Source organism: Lepidochelys kempii, chromosome 1 (genome assembly GCF_965140265.1).
Source record: "Lepidochelys kempii isolate rLepKem1 chromosome 1, rLepKem1.hap2, whole genome shotgun sequence".
NCBI lineage: Eukaryota > Metazoa > Chordata > Testudines > Cheloniidae > Lepidochelys > Lepidochelys kempii.
The window spans coordinates 65,868,058-65,893,131 of record NC_133256.1 but is presented as its reverse complement, the minus strand read 5'-3'; positions in this window follow the sequence as shown (position 1 = coordinate 65,893,131).

The window sequence follows — 25,074 nt, the reverse complement described above, 5'->3', positions numbered from 1 at the left end:
TGCCTATTTGTTGCTTTTACGCAGCGTAACATATGCACAGTTATATTGTGAGATCTTTGGGACATGGACCATGTCTATTTTATGTGTCTATAAATAGCCTAAATGCCCTGCCAAACGATATTATTTTTAATTATTAGAACTCTGTATGTTTCTACAAGTAAAGTCCATGACAGGTCCTTGCAGTATTAGCGCGGAGTAGCCCTAAGTACCTTCAGGAGAGCTTGGAATCACCTTCCAGAACAATAGCTTGGACAAAGCGTGCTATGCTTACTCCCTCTCTGCTACCACAGCTCCTTTGGCTGGCATAACTAGCAAGAAGCAGTGCATGGCTTGCCCCCTACTGAGGAGTTCACTGCCACTGTCTGTGCTAAACACCTCTGGCTCTTGTGTAACAGAAGCTCAAGGAGCAAAACCGTTGTGGCCCTTTGTCACTCATTTCAGGCTAGCCACAATGTAAAGTAATTTTCTCAAGGTCAGAAAGTGTGATGCAGTGTGTCAGTGACAGAGCTGGGAATAGGACACAGGAGTCCTGACTCTTAGTCTAACTACTAGAGCACGCACATATTGCTACTTTCATAGTGCAAACTTTAAGACTGCTAGAATGTTTTCATGAAATCACTTGGGACACAGCAATGGAGGGAAACAATATTGGGAAGATGGAAAAACTTAAAATATGAATGAATGAATGAATGAATGAATGAATGAATGAATGAATGCACCACCTTTTCTTAACACCATCTGACCAAAAAGACGCTAACAGAAACCAAAAAAGGTCAATGTGGAGGACCCAGAGAAAACAAAAGGGTTATGAAGGAGCACACAGAGGCTAATGCAAGGTATTAAAAAAATCGGGATAGCTGGAAAGATTCTAGAATGCAGCTGAAGAATGTGTAGCTTTCTGCTAAGAACAGTAAAAGTGGGAAATTAAAGGAAAATTGCAGAAGAGGGTAGGATAAATAATAATACATTTTCTCAAGTACATAGGGAACGAGAGGTCATTGAAGGAGACAGTGGAATTTCTAAGAGATGCCCAGGGTAATTTACTGACTGAAGAGACAGACATTGCTAAAACATAATCAAATGAATTATTTGCCTCTGTGCTCACATAGAAGGCTGGGGGACGGATGTCAGAAACAGACAAATTTCCCAGGAGACCAAGAAAAAAATATAGAAGGAAGCAAGCTTCATGCCAGAACAGGTGATCAAGAAATTAGAACATCTGAAGACTACCAAAACTCCAGGGCCAAAAGGAACCCACCCCTCCCCCCACCCCAGAATTCTAAAGGAAGTGGCAAAAAGGAACAGGAAACATTTCCAGATGGATCTTTGGAAACAGGGGAAATCTGAATAAACTAATGCATCTATTGAATAAGGAGTAAATCCTGCCACATTCCATGCTTGTGAGTGCAGAAGTCACAACTAACAATTGAATTATCCTGGTTTGACTGTGTAAAGCTGGAGGCAGAATGTAAGAAGCCCTCCAGAGGATCTACATCCCCCTAGTGGGGCCACTGCAGAAAAGAACATTAAGTGGGAAGACAGGAGAGAGGTGTGGCTAGTGAACTGTACCCGTGAAGATCCAATGGCTGAATACATTTCTGGGGGAAGAGAGGATGCAGGTGGGCTTCAGTTGCAATTATAGAGCTGCTCTTCTACCACTCTGAGAAACAGCCCATCGTCAGCCTGCTAGCCTATTCACCGGGGATTGGTGCAAGAACCAAAAGTTGGCCTAAGAAAATTCTGCAGACTTGTAATCATTCCATTTCTATCAGCTTTTTTTTACTAAGAGAACATGCAGTTGGAGGATTAATAAGCATTGCAAAATATTCAAACTTGAATGTCTATGATTAGGTACCTAAATGTGTATTTAGGATACTTAAAAAAATAGCCTGATTCAGAGATGCTGTACATTCCAGCTTCCATTGAAGTCAATTGGCCTTACTGCTTTGTGCTGTGCGTGGCAGATATAAAGGGCTATATGGCTGAAATCCACTTCAATCACATAAAGCCAAATTCACCTCTTAACCTAGTGCGTAGATGCTGGAGTGCAATGTAGTGCTCCTGGCCTGGAAGCTACTAATTATCTAATCTCTGAGCTGCAACAGTGTACACAGCCCATCTGTGACAAGAGACTTCCTGCTAAGAACGCTACTTCCTGTATCAGCCCAGAGTTATCTTAAGCAGCTACAAAGATACACAAAAATGAGAAATTAAAGTTGGTCAGACTTGTTCAAACTTTAAACAATGTCATCTTCTGGCTTGTTATGAGGGATGAGTGCAGGTTTAGAATTGTTCTTATTTTATCTGAACTCGTTCACCCATCCTTAGAGAGTCTTCTTAGAATACAACAATCAGAACAAATCCTTTGATTATGCGGTTAAAGTTAGTGTCTCTGCTCTGCTTGCAAACTCTAACAAGACTCCTTCTGACACACTGTAAGAGGCCCACTATCACCCCATCTAATATATGCTGGTGAGCTCTAAAGGGCTTCCACACTCTATGTCTTATCAATAGGACCCTTACATGTGCACCCCAAACAGAACAGAACAAAACAGAATACAATAGTATTTGCATAACGATCTCCTCTTTGACACTAGGCTGGAAAGTTTTGCAACTTGAAAGTTTTGCCTGTCTCAGAGGAGCAGCCCTGATGCAGTGTGTCAAACAGCAGGACAGCTGCAGGTTGTGCATGTATTTTTTATGTCTGCACATGCTACAGCATGCACATTTGATTTTACCTGATGTGCCCCAGCAGAAAGAAAAAAAAACCTCAAAAAAATAAACAAAAAGAACTGAATCTCATCCTCATTTTTCACATACTATCATACGATCCTTCATATTATTTGTCTTCACTCCCACACTTAGTCTTTGCAAATTTTCAGGAGCACAAAATAATCACTTATGTTTTTTTTTTAAAAGTTGTTCCCCTTATTTTCCTTTTTATTCCTTCTCTCAGGCAGCTGCACAGGTAGGCTTTCCTCTCTCAATATCTCCCTTCCAAAAATACCAATAAATACAAATAAAAGCAAAAAAAAAAATTCTTTAATGTGTCCCCGCAAAATACCACAAGAATCCAGGGACAGACTAAAATGCCCATCTTGGTCACATGGATAAAAGAGGGAGCAGTTTCTGAAGAAGCACACTTCCTTAACACATTGAGAGTACCTTCCCCAGCAGTTACTATTGTTCACCTTCAGAAACAAGTAGTACTGTTGTATTGCTTTTTGCTAGATGCAGAAAGGCAAATACCTTCCCTAGGCTTTGTGAAGTTTGTATGTCAGAAGGAATGAGGTAGTGCTGTAAGCCTAGGGTTTAACGTATTTAGACTTCCTCCAAGTCATGGTTCAAATCCTTAAACGGTCAATATCATCCTTCTCAAGGATGGTAGATTAATGAAATTCCATGTGGTTTATGGGTGGGAATCTTTCAGGTGAAACCTTAAAATCCAAACTTCTGACTGCTCTGTATGGACATTAAAGATTCCATGTAATGTTTCACAGTGGTAGGGTCCTGATGGGTGTTCTTGGTCAAATTTCTTCTCTGGCCAATCAGCTGTGGTTTGTTGGTTCCCTGCTATCTTTCACCCTAAAAGCATGTCAGTGATGTTCTGTGTAACTAGGACCCAATCCTTTCTCACGTGGATAACCCTTATGTATGCTGTCATGCTCTTAGTTTGTAAAGTGCTTCAAAGTGACAATCATTACATAAAAAGTAAAATATTATTAAAATACCCTCCACCCCATGGTAACCTGATATTCTGAGTGAAACCCTGGCTCGATTGAAGTCAATGGCATAACTTCTGTGTTGAGAAAGTCTGGAGATCATTTGACATCTCTAGTATCCATCTCCCAAACCTCTCTGATTTAAGCATTAATTGTGATTATATATAACTGTTCTATCCTTTATTGTTTTAGAAAATGGTTCCATAACCCCTGTTGTTGACCTTATTCAATGGCCATCCTTACTCAGGCACAGCAACTATTCAGAGTCAGGTGTTCTGCACATCAAAGAGAACACATTTCTGGGCAAATGCAATAAATAAAGGTAATGGTGCAAACCTGTGAGAAAGGTCCTAACATTAGTGTTGAGGAATGCACACAGGAAAACATACCTTTAAAAATCAATACCAGGGTCTCGGCTCTCATCAGACATCTAAGAGAGCAATGCTTTAGAGAAAAAGGACATAACTTGGAGAAGTCAAAGACAGTCCCTTGGCTCTTTCAAGTGGGGGAATAATAAAAAAAACCCCACCTTGTTTTGCAGTAAATTGTTCAAAATCCAAAAGTCTTTTCTGTTTGCAAAGCCAGGTTTACGAACTTACAGAAAATATTCACTGTATTTGGCACTCAGAAGGAGTTGCTGCTCTCTTGAAACATCCCTGACCTCCTACCACCTTTGCTCTCTACTCAATTTTGTTTTCTTCCTTGGCTTTCTTTCAGATTTTTAAAATTGTCTTTAGGTTTTACAGTCTACCAGAGCTTTATTCCCAAAGCTATTGCACCCTAGAGTTTTGCTGGAATGTCATAGCTGCATCACACATATTCTCCTTTCTGTGGTGTTTCTTTTAAGATTTAGATTTCATGTAGTTCTTTTCAGAAATACTACACAGGTTCTAACATCCAAGGAGGGCCAGCCCTAGGTGAACCAGACAAGGAGCATCTTCAACCCCCCTCCCTCTTATTTGTTAAACTTTTGAATACCTTATTTTTTGTTGCTTTTGTAGCCAAATTCACGACTTTGATGCATGATTTGCATGCATGATTTATCCCTGTCATATAAGACAGTAAAATATATAAGACAATAAAATTGTACGCAAAGGTTCATTCTATGAGGTTAGTGAAAAATGAACCCAGATATGGAGCACAGGAAACATTTTATTTCAAACATTCTATCTTCCCTTTTGTCACTAACAACAAAAACAGCACCCCAAGCCCTGCGCCCCGCAAGCGTGGCGTTCCAGGAAGTCATCTGGATCACCTGCCCCTAAATCTGGCCCTGCATCCAAGCCACTAATCACATAGGGGTTGATCCTGCAAAGTGCTCAGCAATTGTGTGAACTTGTACTGTACAGTGGGAAGTGCTAACAGGCAGAGCGCCCAGCATATTGCAGAACCCATAAACACCAAGCCCTTAACAAAATTGACAGGAAACCTGCAAATTAATGAAGATGAGAAAAAGAATGACTGTTTTCAAGTCCTTTTCTCTTCCATTTCATTGCTCCCATCCACAGCCCTGCCGTCTGTGTACCTTCCCTTTGTTTTCCAAATCTATTTCATATGTGCTTATCTTAAACCATATATGAGATCATATGGCCCCCATTCCTATACTAACCGAGTGCCTTACAATCTTTAATGTATTCACCCTTAACACTCATGTGAGATAGGACAGTGTTATTATACCCACTATACAGATGAAGAACTGAGGTGCAGATTCACTGTTACTTAGACACCATTTGGGTGCCACTGGCCTTCACAAAACCACTGTTTAGCTGCTACCTAAGACTACAAGTGTCTAAGTCCCTAAGCACCTAAATTCCTGACAAAACAGCCCGTAGGTGCCTACGTTTCCACCAGTGGGCATTCACAAAAATACTGAGGTGCTAATGCTGCCAAGGCATTCTGTGTCTTAGTTCATGGCTAAGCCCCAGGTAGTATTCTCAAATTAGGCATTTCCCCACCTATCATGCCTGTGGGGCCTGATCCAGTATGCATGCTCTAACCCACACAAAAGACAGGTAGGCTGAGCAAGCACGTGTCCAGAATACTCAACAGCCCAGAGATTAGGGCACTCACCTGGGAGTCAGGTCAGAATCCCCCCTCTGCCTAACTTGAACCCTGGTTTCAACTTCCAGCTAAGTGGTCTAACCACCCGACTGTTGGGTACATTGGGTAATATTCTCTCCTGGTGGAACTGTTCTACTTTGAATAAATAAATATTCACTGAAACAGGGAGTTGAACCTTGCTCTTCCGTGTCCCTGCAGTGTCCCCTAACCACAGACTGTTGGCTATAGAAGGAGAGTGTACCTGCCTATCTGATGTTTTTTGTAAGAAGAGGTTTATGGCTGTGACTTCCAGCCAGAGACAGGTGTCTCCCTTCAGCCTGTCAGTCATGTTCCTAAGTCCCTTTATGGATCTGAGCCCTAAGCACTGCCCTTTGTCTCTGCATTTCACCCCTGGGTATTTTAGGCAGCTCCCTCCTCAGCTTGCTGGCTTCTAGAAATCTTTCTTAGGCCCTCTAACTCTCTTTAGGCAATGCGTGGGTGGTCTGGGCACCTAAATCAGATCTGTAAATACCTCTAGGTGTCAGGGTGCCTAGGAGCTAGGTATTACAATGCCTAAGCCCCCTTTTTGTATCTAGCGCTGAATGACTTGACCAAGGTTGCACAGAACTTGAACCCAGGCCATCCAAGTTCTAGGTTAGTAACCTAACTACTGGATTGCATACAGGAACTATAAAATACGACCACTTACCTTTTAAAGGCTAGCCCTACTTAAGAGTCCCAAACAGTCATAACCTCCCTCTTGGCCTCCATGTTAGTGTCCCATGCTTATGGCTGCAGATCTGTCACAGCAGGAAAAAAGTAATGGATAGTGATTTTCCCATTTGTCCATGACTTATTTTAGTGTCGATGACTTATTTTAGTGCACTCCGCAATGGCAGCTCCTGTGTCTCCAGTCCACTGCAGATGTGGTGACCAGGCATACAAGGTTTCAGCACCATGACAGTTTGGCCTAGCCACCCCACTGCCTTACCCATGCCAGAGTCACCTCACACGCACAACTCCCATCTGCTCTGGGTCAAGATTAGGTTTACGGTGCTGGGGCAAAGTGTACTGTTGTGATTGGTCAGTGCTTCCTCATTTGTCATGGCATTTTTAAATAAAAAATCACAGCACAGTCACTAAACCCATGACTCTTACTAAATTCACCATGACTGTGCTGTGATTTTTGATTAAAAAAATGCCTTGAGAAATCTGCAAGCCCTACCCCAGGCCCACTCACTTCATTTCCCTCTGGAAGAACAGATTAACCTCACAGAATGTCCTGAATCTCAAAATCTGGGCTCTGATGAACCCAGGAGAACAGCAAGTTCTGGAACTAAGCATCCTCCACTGAGAAAGTATTGTTGCTAGCTAGCCGCAAGCTGCTCATAGATTCCAAAGCTTGAAGGGACAATTTGGATAATCTAATCCAACCTCCTGTACAACAGCGGCCATAGAACTTTCCCAAAATAATTTCAAGAGTATATCTTTTTAGGAAAAAAATCCAGTCTTGATTTTAAAATTGTAGGTGATGGAGAATCTACCATGATACTTAGTAAATTGTTCCAACAAATAAATACTTTATTAATAGAGTCCTGTATCAGCCATTCCATTCTCTTGCCTGGGATTGATGTCAAGATGACAGGTTTATAATAATCTGGGTCATCCCATTTCCCCTTTTAAAAAATTGGCACATTAGCTTTCTTCCAGCCTTCTTCAACTTCCGCAGTGCTTCAAGTCAACTCGAAGTCAACATTAATGGTGCAGAGAACTCCTGGGCCATCACATTTAAAACTTTTGGATGCAGGTTATCTGGGCCCGCCGATTTAAAAATGTCTACCTTCAGTAGCTTCTATTTAACATCCTCCAGAGATACTACAGGAATGGAGAGAGTGTTATCACCATATGATGAGACTATCATCGGTTTTTCCCCAAATACAGAACATAAATATTTATTTAACACTTCCTTTTTTGCATTGTTATTAATAATTCTACCCTTTCCACCTAGTAATGGACCAATACCATTGTTAGGATTCCTTTTGTTCCTAATACATTTAAAAGACTCCTTCTTATTGTCCTTAATTCTGCTGGCCATAGAGACCACCTTGTGTCCTTCAGCTTATCAATTGCCTACAGTTTCATGAGCTATCTTGAGTCCCTTGGATACTTGTACCTGCTCTAGCCCTATATTTTTTCAAGCAGACATGACCCAATTAACACCTTTAAACTTCACCTGAAAATTGACTGAAAGTCAATGCAGATCATGTAACAGATATGTAATGTGCTGTCTACCTGAAATACTACTGAAAAGTGACAGGTTTCAGAGGAACAGCCGTGTTAGTCTGTATTCGCAAAAAGAAAAGGAGTACTTGTGGCACCTTAGAGACTAACCAATTTATTTGAGCATGAGCTTTCGTGAGCTACAGCTCACTTCATCAGATGTTTACCGTGGAAACTGCAGCAGACTTTATATACACACAGAAATCATGAAACAATACCTCCTCCCACCCCACTGTCCTGCTGGTAATAGCTTATCTAAAGTGATCAACAGGTGGGCCACCTGTTGATCACTTTAGATAAGCTATTACCAGCAGGACAGTGGGGTGGGAGGAGGTATTGTTTCATGATTTCTGTGTGTATATAAAGTCTGCTGCAGTTTCCACGGTAAACATCTGATGAAGTGAGCTGTAGCTCACGAAAGCTCATGCTCAAATAAATTGGTTAGTCTCTAAGGTGCCACAAGTACTCCTTTTCTTTTTACTGAAAAGTGGACCACCTTACTTGCATCTTGTTGCCGCTGAGGAGATCCTTCCCAGCCTCCTGGCACTGTCCTTCACTTAGCTCTGAAACTTGAATTCTGGATTTCTTTCTTCATTTGCTATATCACCATTGGTTGTTGGTTCCCCTTCAACCTGCTCTTCTTCTACCCATCTCTTTGTCATTATGCTTTTCATCCTTATTCTCTTCCCTGCACTACCACCTTCCCCCTCAATTTCTCTCTTTACCTACCAAACTTTTACTTCAATAATCCCTTCTCTTTCTCCACTTCAACCCCAAATCCCCCCCCAAACAAACTACTGCACTCAAATAAATTTGAAATAAAAGAACATGAAATGAGCACAATTTGTGCCTGCCATCACTCTGACTGCTTCATATGCATGTTGGATCACTTTCACTCACACTTCTTTGATTTGTTGACTTTTTAGATTGTACACATACATGTTTGTACAATCCTAGCACAATGGGATCTTGATCCTGCCAAAAGAACTTCAGGGGGGTTCTATGCAGTTCTCTTTGTGGGTTCATGATCTTGGACACTACTGCAATAAACAAAATAAATTATAATAAAACTAACTATCCTGGCTACCTAGCAGTTTGGGAGCCAACTAGACCACAAAGCTGAGAATTTTAAAATAAGTGGTGTACATATTTTCCCCTGTCCCACAGTTAATATTGCTAATATAATGTCCACAGTTTTGGTTTTTTCCCCCCAACCTTCTATCATTATCTCATTCTTATCTGGGTTGAGCTTCAGCCAACTAGCAAAGAAAGATTAAGTGAATTATCCTTGACAGATAAAACAGAATAAGAGAATACTCACCTCTACCATAGGGTCAATTTCTGAGGTTTTTACTCAATCTTTACTCATTGAAATTTATGAGTTTAATTTCTGAGTTATGCATAGGCAGGGATTAAGTTAAAACTGAATACTGACAGCTGGATTAAGCACATGGCGATTGGGGAAGTATATTTGACATGTCTTCTTAGTTCCAAGCAGTAACATTAGTTACATTTTAAAAGTATAATTCTTAATTGTAAAGTGGGCTAATTTCAAGGAACATGATGTGAGGTAAGGGTATAGGGGACAGCAAGTATTGGTGGAAGGCTTATGAAATAAATTAGTTTCTAAGAGGGATCTATACTTGATGAGGGAGCACTACTGTAATATCTTCTATGTCCATCCCCTTCCCTTGATATTTAAGTCTGTTATAATACAGTAATTCCTGCTTCACCAATTATGCTCTTGGAAGGTGAACATGCTCTTCTGAAAAGTTCATTGTTTTTCTTACTGCTGTTAATGCACAGCTAAATAGGCAATAGTAATGTTATCTAAATTTTATTCAGTAGCTTAATACTTGAACAGACCTTATGCCTTAATAAGGCTGCACAAAAAGGTTTCAGGAAAGCTGAATCTGTGCTAGTTCAGGGCCTGATCCTACTCCTGTTGAATTCTAAAGAAGTTTAGCCATTGACATCAATAGTAACAGGCCTTGGGCCTAAATGGGACTAACACATTCTTTTAGCCAGTACATCTTAACTGGTCCACAATAACCTGTTGGGATTGAAAAAGTTCAAGCCAAAGGCTGTTGATTTCCCTAGAGCCAATCAAAATGATAGATACACTGGTGCAAGATCACAGCTGACTGGGTTCAGTCCTTTCTTCACTAGCTACAGATGGCATGTAATTTAGGGATGCACATTTGGTGAAATTTACCAGTTTCTCTAGAGATGGCACATATGGGTTTGCATTTAAAAGACAATTGCACCACAAAAAGCATTTTAAGCAAGAGTTGTAAGCATTGCCAGTAAAACGTTGTCCAAAAAAAGCAGAATATATCCACATAAGAGAAGGGTAAGAGCTTGTGTTATGCTTTACAGCACTCCATGTGGCCTTTTAACTTTACAAAAAGGACAGAAAATAACTATAAAATCAATGTATACAGCACTTGCCAAACCTCCGAAATTAGATATGAGAGTCTGTCTTCACAGTTTATGGCTTTCCGGCATTTAACGTCTTTTTTCCAACTTCATATATCACAGCCAGAATCTTAAATCTCCAAAGAGCACAGAAGTGCGGTTAGAAGAATTAGTAGCTGGATTGAGTTCTTTGCTTGCTTTAGAAGATAGGTGTTGCTGGAAGAAAGCATGCAATGAGATTATTTGATTAAAATCTATCATTAATTCAGAGAGGGTTTTTTCACTAGTTATTAAAGATGGTTATAGTTATCAGCTATGCAGATTTCCAGCTGGATGCACGTGTAAAATAAAAAAGGAATTAATTGTATGAAATTGCCTTATTGGTAAAGCAGATGTCAGGGTGAAATAGCAATATTGACCTAAACTAGCAATAAACAGGCAATCACATTCTCAATGACTACACAGCACTAAAGTTTCCTGGCAAAACAAGTATCTGATTTCCATTTTTCTATTAAAGCATAGTTATGTACATTTCTTGTAGAGAAGGTGCCATCACCAATTTTTTATTCAGCAATGTAGTCTGGTAAATCTCTTTTCTTCACTATAACAGCACATATGGAAGGGAAATATAATTAAGAGGTGAGGCTTGGACATGAGGCTTTTCAGATTGATTGCATAAAGTTCCATGTTACTCACCCCTCCCCTCCTTCTGATGTAAATAGTTGGATTGCAGCTAGATGCAAATTGTGACATTAAAAAAACAAAATTTAGTTTTTCTGGCTGCTTATGAATGGCGTCAGCTGAAAAATTGCTAGGGATTGAACTGCTTTTGTTTGTGAAGTAGAAAGCTGGGCAACTGGTGCTGTTCTAGAAAGTTGTAGAATACAAAACTGGTTCTACAAAGCAAAGGACAAATTGATATTAGTACTGAAATATTTATAACACCATTATGCATCTGTAGTGAAGAACTAGGGGTAAGCCATTCCATATTCTACAGTATATGTTCAAATCAGAACCAGCAGCTGTCATACATCTTCCTCCACTGTCCTATATATATTTTTACCTAGAGCGTTTCTATTTTAAGCTATTATACTGCGAACTTGTAGCAACTTTAGAGTACTCTATTAGACAAGTTCACATGACTCCTATACTTTCCCACATAAATTTAAAGTGTAAATACAGCTTTTATGTTGTAAGAAGAGTTTATATGGGCCCAGGGGCTTCAGTAAATATTGTTTATGACTTTACCTTTTCAGTTAAGTATTGAGTCAAAGCAGGTGTTAAGGCTACATTATGTGGCTGGAAAAGATCTTGGAAAAGATATAAAACTGAGGTCAGGATCACCTCCAGTCATTAGAGATGCCATGACTAAGGTGATAGATTTAATGTTCTGAGCAACCTCCGATGTCAGTATTTCTCCTACAGTTTCACTTTTTTGGGGAAGGGAATCACTTTAAAAAAAAGTGCTGTTGAAGAAGAATGGTGTCTGTACTCCACCCCAGAGATCTCTGTCTTAGTGTAGACATAAATTAGCCCTAGATATATAGGCCATATGTTCAGCTGGTGTGAATTGGCATAGCTCCATTTTCTTTAATGGAAATGAATCAATTCACAGGAGCTGAAGATCTGGCCTATAGCCTCTAAAACAATTTTGGACACTTCTAGCTCAAAGGGTTTGTATGGGCCAGGTCTATCATACCCAGGAGTGGCAATCAATTACAGAAAATAGGAGCATGTTTTTTTGGGTGGCTAGGTAGTGAATAAACACTGCTGGGTCATTTCTTTAGCTCAGGTTTTCTTTCTGGGACTCAGAGGAGTCAGGCAATAAGGTCACAGGGTTTCTCACAGATGAGAGGATAATTATTTTCTGTTAGAATTCTTGTTCTTGTGAGTGAGCAGAAGGGTTATACCTGGGAAAGGGGTTCTATTTCTTTCTCCAGATAAGGTAGTAGCTTGAAAATCAAATTACCACAGGGCAGGTCACTAAAAACACAGGAATTTCCATATGGGACCAGATCAGTGAGCCATCTAGTCTGGATATTTCACAGGTGTCACAGAACTAGTAGAGCTCCTTCTCTGGCAGGAAACTGTTTGGAGCCCACCTCAGTAGGCCCATGTGGCCTTTAAACCTCCCAAGTCTGAACAGAGTCCAGGCATGGCCCCGGCTTGGGGTCTCTGGTCCAGATTCTCAAAGGCATTTAGGAACCTTACTCCCAGTGCTTTCAACCTTTGAGGATCTGGGCCTCCAAGCATATTCTTTGAGGTGCAGATCCTCTGTCTAGTGCCCCTTTCTGAGAGCTGCTTATCCCCCAGGACTAGTGCTGACCCCTCAGACTTTCCCATAGTTTAAGCACACCCTTTGGCAGAATTCAGAGGTACTCAGGATTTACAGTTTAAATTTTCAGGGGCACGTGATAGGGAAAGCAAATGTACACAGAGATAGACTTTGCACAGGATCCTAACCATTAATCTTTATTTAGGACAAGAGACATTCAGATCTAGACAAAATAATAAGCATACTTATATGTATTTCCCTGCCTCAGGTTCCTCACCACTTGGGAGAGTCCTGAGGACTTGGGAGGAGTCCTCTGTGGTGTCCAGATCCTTCTCAAAATCATGGAGTCTTTCTGCCTCTCTAGGTATGTTAGCTTTCCTTTGCTCTTGCTGGTAACACAGTTACACAGGACACCCTTGCTTCAAAAGCATGCTCCTCCCTCCTGCCCAAAGCTTCCTGTCTATCTCTTTGTGTCCCTCGAGTTTATATGTCCCACACTTGGATTCTTCGTTCTGCTCCTAGAGATTTTCCATTTCCCCCGCACTGCAGAGAACTAGCTTTTCCCATGTTCAGCTAGCCATCTATCCCAATGTGTTACCTCCTGTATAGGCGACCAGTTAAAGTCTAACAACCAGCAATTGGGTTACAGCCCTGGCTGACTCCATATCCACAGAGGCACTTCATGATACAACAATTTCATAATAACTTCATAATATCAACCAGAACTCATAAATTGAACAAATGCACAAGAAACAGTACTGTAGGCTGGGAATGTGCTGCTTTACTCAGCTCCATAATAAACAGAGTGATGGGGAACCCTCACTAAACAGGAAAATAATGGAGAGATGAAGCTTAGCACCAATCCATAATACTCTGAATAACCCAGCTAACCCCTTGATGAGCATTTTACTACGGATTCCCCAAATCATCACAACAGGATATAATAAAACCCCCCTTGATGGAAAATTATGCAGTAATATACTTTCAGGGGAAATGTTCTTACTAACCTCAGGTAAATGAGGGCTATTTTAATAAATGTCCTGAATCATAAGAGTTGATACCCTTATAAGTATTTCTTTTAGCTTTGCAACATTGGATATTCTTTTTAAGGTTTAATCCTTTTTTGTTGTACTAAGCTGTAAGCCTCAATAATATCTTGTGGCTGTGAGCTTCACAGGTTGATTATTTGTTGTGTAAGGCTGTCTTTCCATTCACTATTATTATTCTGTGTTGCCAGAAGAAAACACTTTGTGTTATGAACTAAGGGCCAGATTGTTACAATTATACAGACATTGCTTTGCTCAGCATTGCAGGATATAAGGGGCCAGATTCATAAGCGTATTTAGGTGCCTACTCTTGCAGTTAGGCACCTAGTGGCATTTTTGAAAATTCCAGTTGATATCAGTGGGAGGTAGGTGCTTTAGAAAATACTACTTGAAGCATATCGTCATTATTAGGCACCTAGATACCTTTAAAAATCTGGGCCAAAAGAAAGAAAAAAGGTAGTATTCTACTTGACTTAAAGAGTTGACAGTCGAAAAAAGACAAAGCAGACAAAGAGGCGGAGAGTGGGGGAAAGGAGAACAATGGGACTACTTGCAGAGCAGGAAACTATTTAGCATGAGTAGGGCTGCTGGTTTGTCCCGAAGGAAAAAGAGTCACAGATACCATGATGTTTCTTTTAGAGTTTCTGTTTGTCTGTGACCTTTTTTCCTGTCCATGATTTTCCCAGAGGCTGTGTCACCAGTCTGGCGTGGAGGAAGGGACAGTGACCCTGCCCTGCACTCACCCCGCAGCAGCGGCTCCTGTCCCATGGGGCTGGGCCTGAATCCCCGCTCTGGGCATTGAGTCTGATGCACTGCCACTCAGGTTTCACTCCCTTGCCTCCCTGGCATGAGGGGGGCAGCGAGGGTGGGTGTGTGATGAATTCTGATCAGCATTGCAACCCTGCACAACACCCGGAGCAGGGTGAGCCTAGCCCAGCCTGAGGTAAAAGAGCTGCCGCCTGCAGTAAGTGCAGGGTGGGCTTGCTCTTCAACCCTCCCCCCACTCCTGTGGCTGTCCTTCCTCCCAGACAGAATTAGGGTTGTGGGATGTGGATGGAGGGTGCTGCTGGGGGTGGTTGGTAGCCCTTAGTGAGGAGGAGAGCTTTTTAAATAAAAAATAAGGGAGCAGTCATGGTAAGTGCGGTAACTCATGACTTTTACTACAGTTGCTGTGATGGCTATGTGATTTTTGAGACAATCTGGTCTACGGTATTTTAGGGGAGTCTAGTCTTTCTTAGAGTACACTGCCAACACACTCAACGCTGTTCCTGTGTTGTTCCCTTTCTGTTTTGAACCACAGTCCAATCTGATTGCACTCAGGCAATCTGATTAATAAATAAAGGATTATTATACACGGTATATTATTTCACTTGCACTTATGCTACCTCTTTTCATGTCATCAGCAGGGTGAGTCTTCTTAGTTTGATTTTTTTTTTATTAAAATCAATATCCACCTCTAGGTGTTATCTGGCAATTATAGAGCCTTACATCTGTACCTGCTAAATTGATTGAAATGATCAGTGAAAACAGAATAGCAAAACATGTGAAAGATCATGCAATGGAATCTAATCACCATGGTTTCTGTGTTATATTGCAGACTGCGTTGGCACTGCAAGCTATTGCTTTAAGAGTGGGGGTGGAGAGGTTGCTGGTCCTGCTTGCAGGCTTGGGGGCTCTGTGGGAAAGTATGCAAACAGGTCCAGTTATGGAAATAGCCAACTTAAAAAAGGGGAGATGAGGTGTGGTCTCCTGCCTTAGGGAGCAGCCTGTTTTCAGATTCTTGTGTGTAATCATTCTGAATTCTACAAAATAAAGTCGTGGTACACTGCAAGAGTATTTATGTTTTTATCCAACTTCTCTGTGTGTGTGGCATGAACTTAACTTTACATCATTCACCATTGTAACGTAAACCTCTGCTCAATATGTAGTTGCAATAAAAAAAAACTAACTAACTATTTGGTTGCATAAACAATGGTGAATGACGTAAAGATTATAATACCTTTAAGTAAGTCAATGGTCTGGCCTCATCTAGAATACTGCTCACCCCCTCTCAAAAAAGATATTGCAGAACTAGAGGGGGCTGAGAGACGGGACACAAAAAAGTCTCATATGAAGCAAGGTTGAAATGATTAGGATTGTTTGCTTAGAAAGGAGATAAATAAGAGGAGACATGAAAAAGTATAGAAAATAATAAATGATCTTGGAAAGGTAGATCAGGAACTTCTGTTCTCCCTGCCTCATAATCCAGGAACAAGGAAACATTCAATGAAAATTTAAAAACAACTAAAAAAATACTGGTTTTACACAATGTGTGATTAAACTGTGGAACTCAATGCCACAGGAAGTAACTGAAGTCAAGAGTTTAAGATTAAAAAGGTTGTATGGATATTAAGAATATCCAAAGTTTTCATAATTAGTGATAACAGAAATTCTGGAAGGGATAGTAAATCTCAGGCTTCAAGGATGAAGCCAGTCTCTAACTATTAGAGATAAGATTGAGACCTAATGTGAGGATCCTACATCTGCCTACTGTGTGGTTCTTATACCTCCCTTTGAAGCAGTGGTGTTGGTCACTCTCTAGGTGAAAGGATATGTGACTACATGTACCTTGGGTCTGACCCAGTATGGCAGTGTCTATGTTTTCATGTCCTAATTTTAGGTGAAGCCTGGTGCAATTGCTATTATTAAGATTGCCCAAAATTTCCTTTTTCAGTTGCTTATAACTTTGCCACTTGGGCTGAAATTTTCCATGCCTCAGGATGACTTGTTTTGGAAAATTTCAGCCCAAATGGTTCAGCCATTTGTGAGAGTGAGGCTAGGGAAATATTCATTGTTTTGCCCATGTTAAGAATTTCTGATGATCTTTTCTTTTAGATGCTCTCATGCGACATGCATTGGAGCAGGGATTTATAATTCAGCAATGGGATGGGCTGTATGCCAGGAATGTGCCTTTTGCCATCCCTGTGAAAATCTGGCCAAATCTGGCCAATTTACAAGTCTTTGAAAAATCACAATTCAGTAGAACAGTCTTAGCGTTTAGCAGCTTATTTCCCCAAAGATTCTGTCTACACTGGGCATGCTCCAGCCCAGAGCTGAGCAGAACTTTCCTTTTGATTTCAGCTCTGGCTGCTGTAGGACATTCTGGGTCCAGGAGCCTGACTGTCTCTCTTGTGCCCTCAATGATCTCCCCCTCCATGCAGGGCCCAACCAGCATGGAGGGGAAAGCTGCCTAATTCGAATGCAAAGTGGATGCATGCCAGCCCTGCTGAGGAGGAGGGGGTAAGAGGAATACAAGAAGCCTGGGGCTAATGGGGAAAGGGAAACATATTGGAAATTGGAGCGGGAGGGAGACAGGGGCTGGCTGGGCAAAGACACTTGTTCAAGGAGCCAGGGAGAAATCATGATATTGGACAAGGAGCCCAGGGAGGGAGATTTGGACTGGGAACCAGTGGGGATGGGGAATGTGGGTGGGGGTGGAGGGTCATCTGGAGGCCAGAGTGTGCGGGAGTGACAGATTGGATTAGGAACTGGGAGGTGTGAAACTCAGACTGTCTGGGCCAAGAGACTGGGACTGGAAGTGGGGGATGAGACTGGGAGTCCAGAGACATGAGACTAGGAGTTGCTGGGCAAGGAGACTGGGAAATCAATGGGCATGGGGCACCTAAATAGGGTTGTGGATTGGTCCTCTGTTTCCCATCTGTTTCCCTATCACCCCCTTACCTCACAGGGGTGTTCTGAAGATAAATTCTTTAATGTTTGTGAAGCACTCAGATACTGTAGTGATGAGCGTCCTGAAATACGAGGAAATTAATAGTTCTGTCTTCAGAGCAGGGTTTGAATAGTGTGCAGTAAATGAGGCCTGGGGACACCTGCTGAATGAGGAGAAAACAAAATATCAACTCCATACTGTGGACTTAGAACGATGCAAGGATCCTGTGGGAAAAAATAGTGAGGGATCATGAAAATTTAAGGCTATACCATAATGCATATACACAAGGGGGCAGAAATTCTGGTATTATCTAGTGTTTACTTTGCAACCTTCAAAATATTCTTTTAATATCATTTTGTGTGTAATATAAAGTATATACTTTTGATCCAATATCTAATATGATTTTGAATTGTATTTCCACCACAGGGGGTATAAACCAGTTTGCATTTTATGTCCTTTCCTTTCATGCTATGATGTGGCAAAAATGATGTGACATCTGAACCACAGCCATTGCCAGTATCTGTCACCCAATGCATGGGGGTGCCTTTCTTCTTTTCAATGCTTATCCCTAGGTGCAGAACAAAACATCCAGCAAATACAAACCTTATGGTTGCTGTTTCTGAACTGCTTATATTTAAAGCAAGGCATTCATATGTGTGGAATTACAATGCTAAAAACAAGTCATACCTTGTTTGCTCATCGCTTTTCCTTTTGCTTTTATGGCTAGTTTATGTGTCTGATATTCTAGACCTTGTTTATTTTGCAACTCTGTTGCATCTTTCACAGCTGTCTCCGTGGAAACCACAGTCTTAATTGCACACTTTAAGGTTAAGTCTGTTTCTGTTAAAAGCTGCATCTGTGTGGGCTCATTAGTGTGCAGGGTGTGCAATGAATCAGTGCACCACCAAACTGGCAGTCTTCAACTAGTAGCCTTAACTTTGCTCTATAGGCTGCCCTGGCTTCACTTTTCTGTTGACATTAGTTGTGAAAAACAGGAACAATCAACTACAAATTTTGCAGTGGTGGAATAAAGAGAGGTTTACCTTATCTCTCAGACTGAACTGTTCAACTTATGACAGCACATGGTGATTAAATTTTTATTTACAGATCCACATTGTGTAGAAGTAAAAACTTTGAAATAATAAGATAGGACAGAAAGGGACCTCCTGGGTCACCCAGCGCCACCCTCTGCTATCACAGAGAACCCTGTCAGATAATCCTGTTCATAATCTTATCCTTTTAAAACCAGTTAGATTTCTTGCTCCCACAAATGCAGTGTCTTGGCTGGAAACATGGCTCTGTACAGGAGTTTTCTGCACACATGTACACACTGCCATGGTTAAATTATTACAAATACAATTTTTGCACACTCTAAAAGAAAAATAAATAGTGATTGAATAGAAATTCTTGCAACGTTTAGGGCCAGATCCTGCTTCCAGAGGCAGAGGTTCTGCTGAATAGGGAGCAGAAGCATGAAGTCAGAAGACAGTATATAGGCAAACATCTTTAAGAACCAGAGTTCAGTATTATGGAGGCTTCATGGTTAGGTAGTGGATCCACTCCTCTGTAGATCTACTGGCCATTATCCCCAGCAGAACAGGTGCATTACAGTTTTTGAGGCCATTCCAGCTCAGATGTTGGAGAAGTGAGATTCATAGATTCCAAGGCCAGAAGGAACCATTCTGATAATCTAATGTGATCTCCTGTATAACACAGGCCATAGAACTTCCCCACAGTAATTCCTAGAGAAAAGCATCCAATCTTGATTTAATAATAGTCAGCAATGGAGAATCCACCATGACCCTTGGTAAATTGTTCCAATGGTTAATTACTCTTGCCATTAAAAATTTATGCCTTATTTCCAGTCTGAACTTGCCTGGCTTCAACTTCCATCCATTGGCTCGTGTTACACCTTTCTCTGCTACACTGAAAAGCCCATTATTAAATATTTGTTCCCCATACATTATTTATATATATCCAAGTAACGGATACAGCTGTTCTGCAGCCTCAAGAGAAAGCTCCTTCCTTTCTTATTTCTGGGTGGATCCTAAACCAAGTAATTGGTTGAACCCAGTTATTTTGGGCTGTGCATGGGGTTAGTGAGTGTTCATTGTTCTCCTTTGGAACCTGCTGCATTATGTGGAGAAAACTTTAGATGAGTATTACGTGACATCTTCTTTCTCATTAAAGAAAGACATGGACAAGAGTCACCACACTACATCCCCAATGGAGTTGAGGATGTCTGAGCTTGGTCTAGTGTAATGCAGATAGCTACACATCATCAAAAAATGAGATAACCATAGTTCAGTACATTTAAAGATTGTCAGTACATCACATGAAATATGGCAGCACAAAAGCCAAGATGGCTTTATTCAAACATTCTGTATGAGCTTCGTGGGAGAGTAGGTGACTCAGCTGATTAACAACGGTATAATTAGCCTTTCCCTTGTAGAAGCTGCTACGCCAAATTTGGCTCAAATTGGGAGTGACCTAAAGTTGTTACTATCTACAGGCTACATGGTGACCCATCTAAATTTAACTGATGGTTTTAATCGGGTTCTTCTGGACCTGTGAGCATAGCATAAAAACCGTGATCACAGTTGGAACTATGGAGCAGACACAGTTCCAGCTGAGAGGCCAAGCACTGAACTGGCATGGACACTGAACTTCCTTTTCACCTCCTAAAATGGACCCTCTAGGATGGGTTTGGGGAATACTGGCTGAGCTGTGAGGGGCAAGACCTGGTGCCATGGCTCTTTAAAGATAAGACTCTGACAGCTTTACTCTGGTTGAGTAATACCATGCTCCACAAGGAATGCCACAGGATAAAGTACTACACAACACGAGTAAAATAAATAGGGTTTTTCAGTCTCAAAAGCTGTTTGTCTGGCAAGACACAGAAAAACAGTTTTTGCCTCCCATGGTAAAACTTGCAGATCTTTACCAGTGGCTCTGTGCTAGGTACCCTGCAACTCTTTCTAATTCCCTTTCAGCACAGCTCCAAAGACACCATGTTGTCAGGACGTCTTGAAATGGAGGCTGCTCCTGGGACCCTATAAAAGAGATGGGATTTCACTGCACTGCAAGGGGCCACAGGAAGGCTGAAACAGCATGGTGTTGAACTTCCTCTTCAGCAGTGTTGCTGATGGCTGTTTGGAGGAGGGGACAAGAGACAACTCTGGCCCATCTAGACTCTGTGTGGTCTGAGGCAGGGAACTAGGAGGGAATGGTCTGCAGAGGCAATGTGGGAGGGATGATATTCACAGGTAGAAGGGTCCTTCACCATGGATATGTAGGTGAACAATCTCCCCCACAGTATTAAATGGCATTAGCCCCAAATGCTTTACTCATGCCCTCACAAGCTACAATATGCTCCTGGAGAATACAACAGTAGTTTTTTTGAATGTGAACTTTTAAAAGCACTAAAATGGAGCAAATAAGCAAACCGTATGCAGGCGTTTAAATATTTTTCTTGACATCTGAGTATTTACACACACTTTGTACAACCTTAACCTGTGGAAGACAACAAGTATTCAAACAATGAAATAATGTAAAAAAATGGTCCTATAAAAAAGCACACGCAATGCAAACTAATCCCCAAGGATTAATATTTCAATACTGATGCATTTGTGTTGTATAAGAAAATATAATTAGAGAATAGTTATTAAGAGACTAAAAGAAATTCCATGTGGAACCTTTGTTAGAAACAAAATGACTTCAGGAAAAATATAATCTAGCTTCCTGAATATATTCACACAGGAACATGGGAATTTCTGGATCAGATTAGGGGTCTGTCTACATAGATACCTTGTCTCTGACATGTTTAGGATCAGATGCTTCAGCAAAAGTTGCAATAAACCCCAAAGTAGAGAATTCTGGCATAACCTGCCCATAAGGGAAGTTTCTTCCTAACTCCCATCATTTAGAAGCAGTCTGCACCCTGAGGTAGGAGAATTTCATAGATTTTAAGGACAGATGGTATGACTGTGATCTAATCTGCACTCCTGCATAGCACAGGCCTCAAAATTCCTGTCTCTGTCCCATAAATATGCTTTCCTGACTGTTAATGTGATCCTGGGGTGGATAAATGGGGAATCTTGAGTAGGAGTAGAAAGATTATTTTAGCTCTGTAGTTGGCACTGGTGTGAAGGCCTTTGGAATACTGTGTCCAGTTCAGGTTTCACAATTCAAGAAGGATGTTGATAAACTGGAGACGGTTCAGAGAAGAGTCACGAGATTGATTCAAAGATTATTAAACGTGCCTTATAATGATAGACAGTGGTGCTGGAACATTTTTAATAGTGCGGGCCCTGAAAGCCAGCCCCCTTACCTCTATTCACTCTCTTCCCCTAGAGCTGAGGCTGGGACCAAAGCATCCCTGTGCATGTGCCGGCAGCCAGTACCCCGGGCATGGTGCGGCAGCTGGGACCCCAGGCATGGTAAGAGTAATTGACCACTGGAACAATTTACCAAGGGTTGTGGTGGATTCTCCATCACAGACAATTTTTATATCAAGATTGGATGTTTTTTAAAAAGATATGCTCTAAGAATTATTTTGGGGGAGTTCTATGTTACACAGGTCAGACAAGATGATCACAATGGTCTCCTTGGAATCTATGAATCTGTGTAAAAGAAGTCTCAGATTGGGCACTCAGACATTAAGCCATCCAAATCATTAGCTATTTTTGAAAATCTTTGTGATGCCTCTGTCACAAAGCCTTACAATCTAAAGGACCAATCCTGCAATAGGATCTGCCTGGGTGGGTCTTCCCATGGGCATGGAGTGCAGTCATGAATCCAACTGGAGGATCAGAGTCAAAGAGCCTGATTCAGTTCTCATTGAAGCCTGTGATAAAATTCTATTTACTTCAATGAAAGCAGGGCTAGGCTCCCAAACCATCAGGTGAAATAATATAAAGATATATCACACACCCGCTAGCTAGCTGGAGGTCCAGATTAAAAATGGTTGTAAATTTGGTGGTTGTAACTGATTTACTGTTTTGTTTGCAGTGAATTTTTTTCTATGGTGGATTATCACAGGAAGGAAGGGTGCAATTCACCCCAATGCAGATGGGTCATATAGCTCATATGCAGTATTTAAGCTACATCTGAAGTGGTCCATCGGATCATGTATGGGTCCCTTTCAGTGGGATGAATTTCACGCTGTGTGAGGTTGTTGAGCCTTGTAGGAGGTATATTCTGTGTCCAGTCCCCAGTCTGGAGGTGGCTTAGTAAGTTGCAAGGAAGAAAAGCTTTATCCTATGGGGATGAGGAAGTGGACATTTTATTTCATGATGGTTATTCTGCTTCCTGCCACAGCCAAATCAAGAAAACCTTCCTGTTAAGAGCAAAATACAAGATTAAAAAAAAATCCAGCAAAAAATCTGAAAGGCTGAGGACAAGTTGCTGAAGGTTCTTTGTGACTTATGCCTAGAGAAAAAAGAAATTAGATGCAAATGAAGCAAACAGACTGTAGTTGTTATCCTCCTAAGAACTTGAACCCATTGCTGAGGTTCTAGATGGGAGCTTAACTGTGCAACTGAATAGGACCTTCTTCATAATTAATATAAAAACATATTTGTGAAAAGGTCCTTTCTCTTTCTCTTTTTTGAAAGAAATAACTTATTCTATGGAAAAAAGTCTGTCATCCTAGAGCATTTCTTTCAATGTAGTGCTAGCGCATCTTCTTGACAGTGTATTAAAGTTTCAAACAGGACTCATGCGGATTAGTATAAATATCTTATTTTGCCCTACCACCAGATTTCTGTTGAAACAGAACAAATCACTATATTCATTCATCATCATTTGGCTGTGAGGTTGCAGGATGCCAAAAATAGTAAACACTTGTGGAATCTACAGTAATTGAGAGCAACAGTAAATTACATTTTAAGTGCTCATCAAGGTGAGAATGAGGCACTTCAATGCCTCGTCCTACATCCTTGTTAGGAATTTTGCCAAACTAGAAGAACATGCAGGTTCATAGAAGATGCCAACTCTAACCTTTCGTTGTAACCTTTGAAGTTCAGATAAGACAAAATGTTGTTTTTAACTGTGGTTTGCTAGACGTACCATCATAGTGTGATCTGCTTATTTGACAGCATCTCTTCCCCATCAGCCCTCCCTTTCTACTCCCCCGCCCCCATTCACACACAAGTCAAGGAGCTGAAAAAGTTTGTCTTGCCATTAACAAGATGCAAACAGTTCTGTATCATACTATAGTTGCATTGCAAACAATACAATCTATGTTATTACATGATTACTATATTTTATATCTGCCTTGCAAAAATTGCCATTAACATTTATCATTGTAGGTACAAAAATCTACTCGTTTTCCCTTTGACATGATAACTGATGATGAAAAAAAGCTAATAATATTTTACTCACCCATCACAACAATAGCAAAATTGCATACCTAGAATGAGCAAGGAAATAAAATTTCACAATGCTCCATATTTTATTATATTATTTCCATCACCATGGTATCTGCAAACACCTTTCATCCCAAAATATAGAGACAATTGTAAGCAGAGTCAGGATGAGCTCCACCCTGACATCAGGTGGTGAGGTGTGGCAAGTTGTGGAAAAGAACTTCAGGGGCCGATCTCATTTGCATAGGCACACCCACCCCACCTAGAATGAGGCCATAGCTGCCCAAATGGTCACTTTGGCTACTGTGGGATCCCCAGTGACTCTGTTATTGGGGCAGGAAGAATAAATTGTTATTACCCTGATTATGGGAATCAAGGACAGGTGGAACTGCACCTGGCCTTTTGTTATGATGGAGGGACTCACCATCACCTAAATAGCACTCGCTAGGCAAGGGACATGGGTTCCAAAATTCTGTGAAGAGAGAGAGGCTGGGACAGGTATTAATACTTGGTGGTATGGGCCCCCTGGTGAGGCCCATTTCCTTCTTTCTCCACTGTGGAATATCAGAGCTAATTTTGATTCCATTAGGAATCTAGTTACAGGCTGCTGACCGGAATTCAATTGGGGCCAATGGTGTACCAGCACTGAGGCTCCCCTACTACAAGCTGAAATCACAAAAGAGCTAAACTTACTAAGAGATGAAATCACTGAGTGTTGTGTTAAGTAGTAGGGGAGCCTGAAGATATATGGTGGAGCAGTTTGTGGGACGGCTGGTAGAGCAGAGCATTGCAGTTTGCAGGATGGCGAGCAGGGCAGCTTGTGGAGCAGAGCAGTTTGTCGGATGCCTAGAGCAGCTCATGGGGTGGCTGGCAGAGTGGAGCTCCATGGAGAGGTGGGGCTATCAGCTTCGGACCACGTAAGGTTGGGAGGTAAAACTCTGCAGATAAACTTTTAAACTCTGGGGCTGCCCTGACCAGGGACAGAGACTTTTGGGTCGTTGGACTTTTGGGACTTTGGGTTGCTGGACTCAAGAACCAAAGGGAAAGGACACGCCCCAATTTGCTTGGGGTGGGGTTTTTGCTCATGGGTTGTGTTATGAATCCTGTTGGTGGTTTTTCCCCAACATAATGCCACATTGTTTCTCTCTGTTATTAAAAGGCTTTTTGCTACACTCAGACTATGTGCTTGCGAGAGGGGAAGTATTGCCTCTTGGAG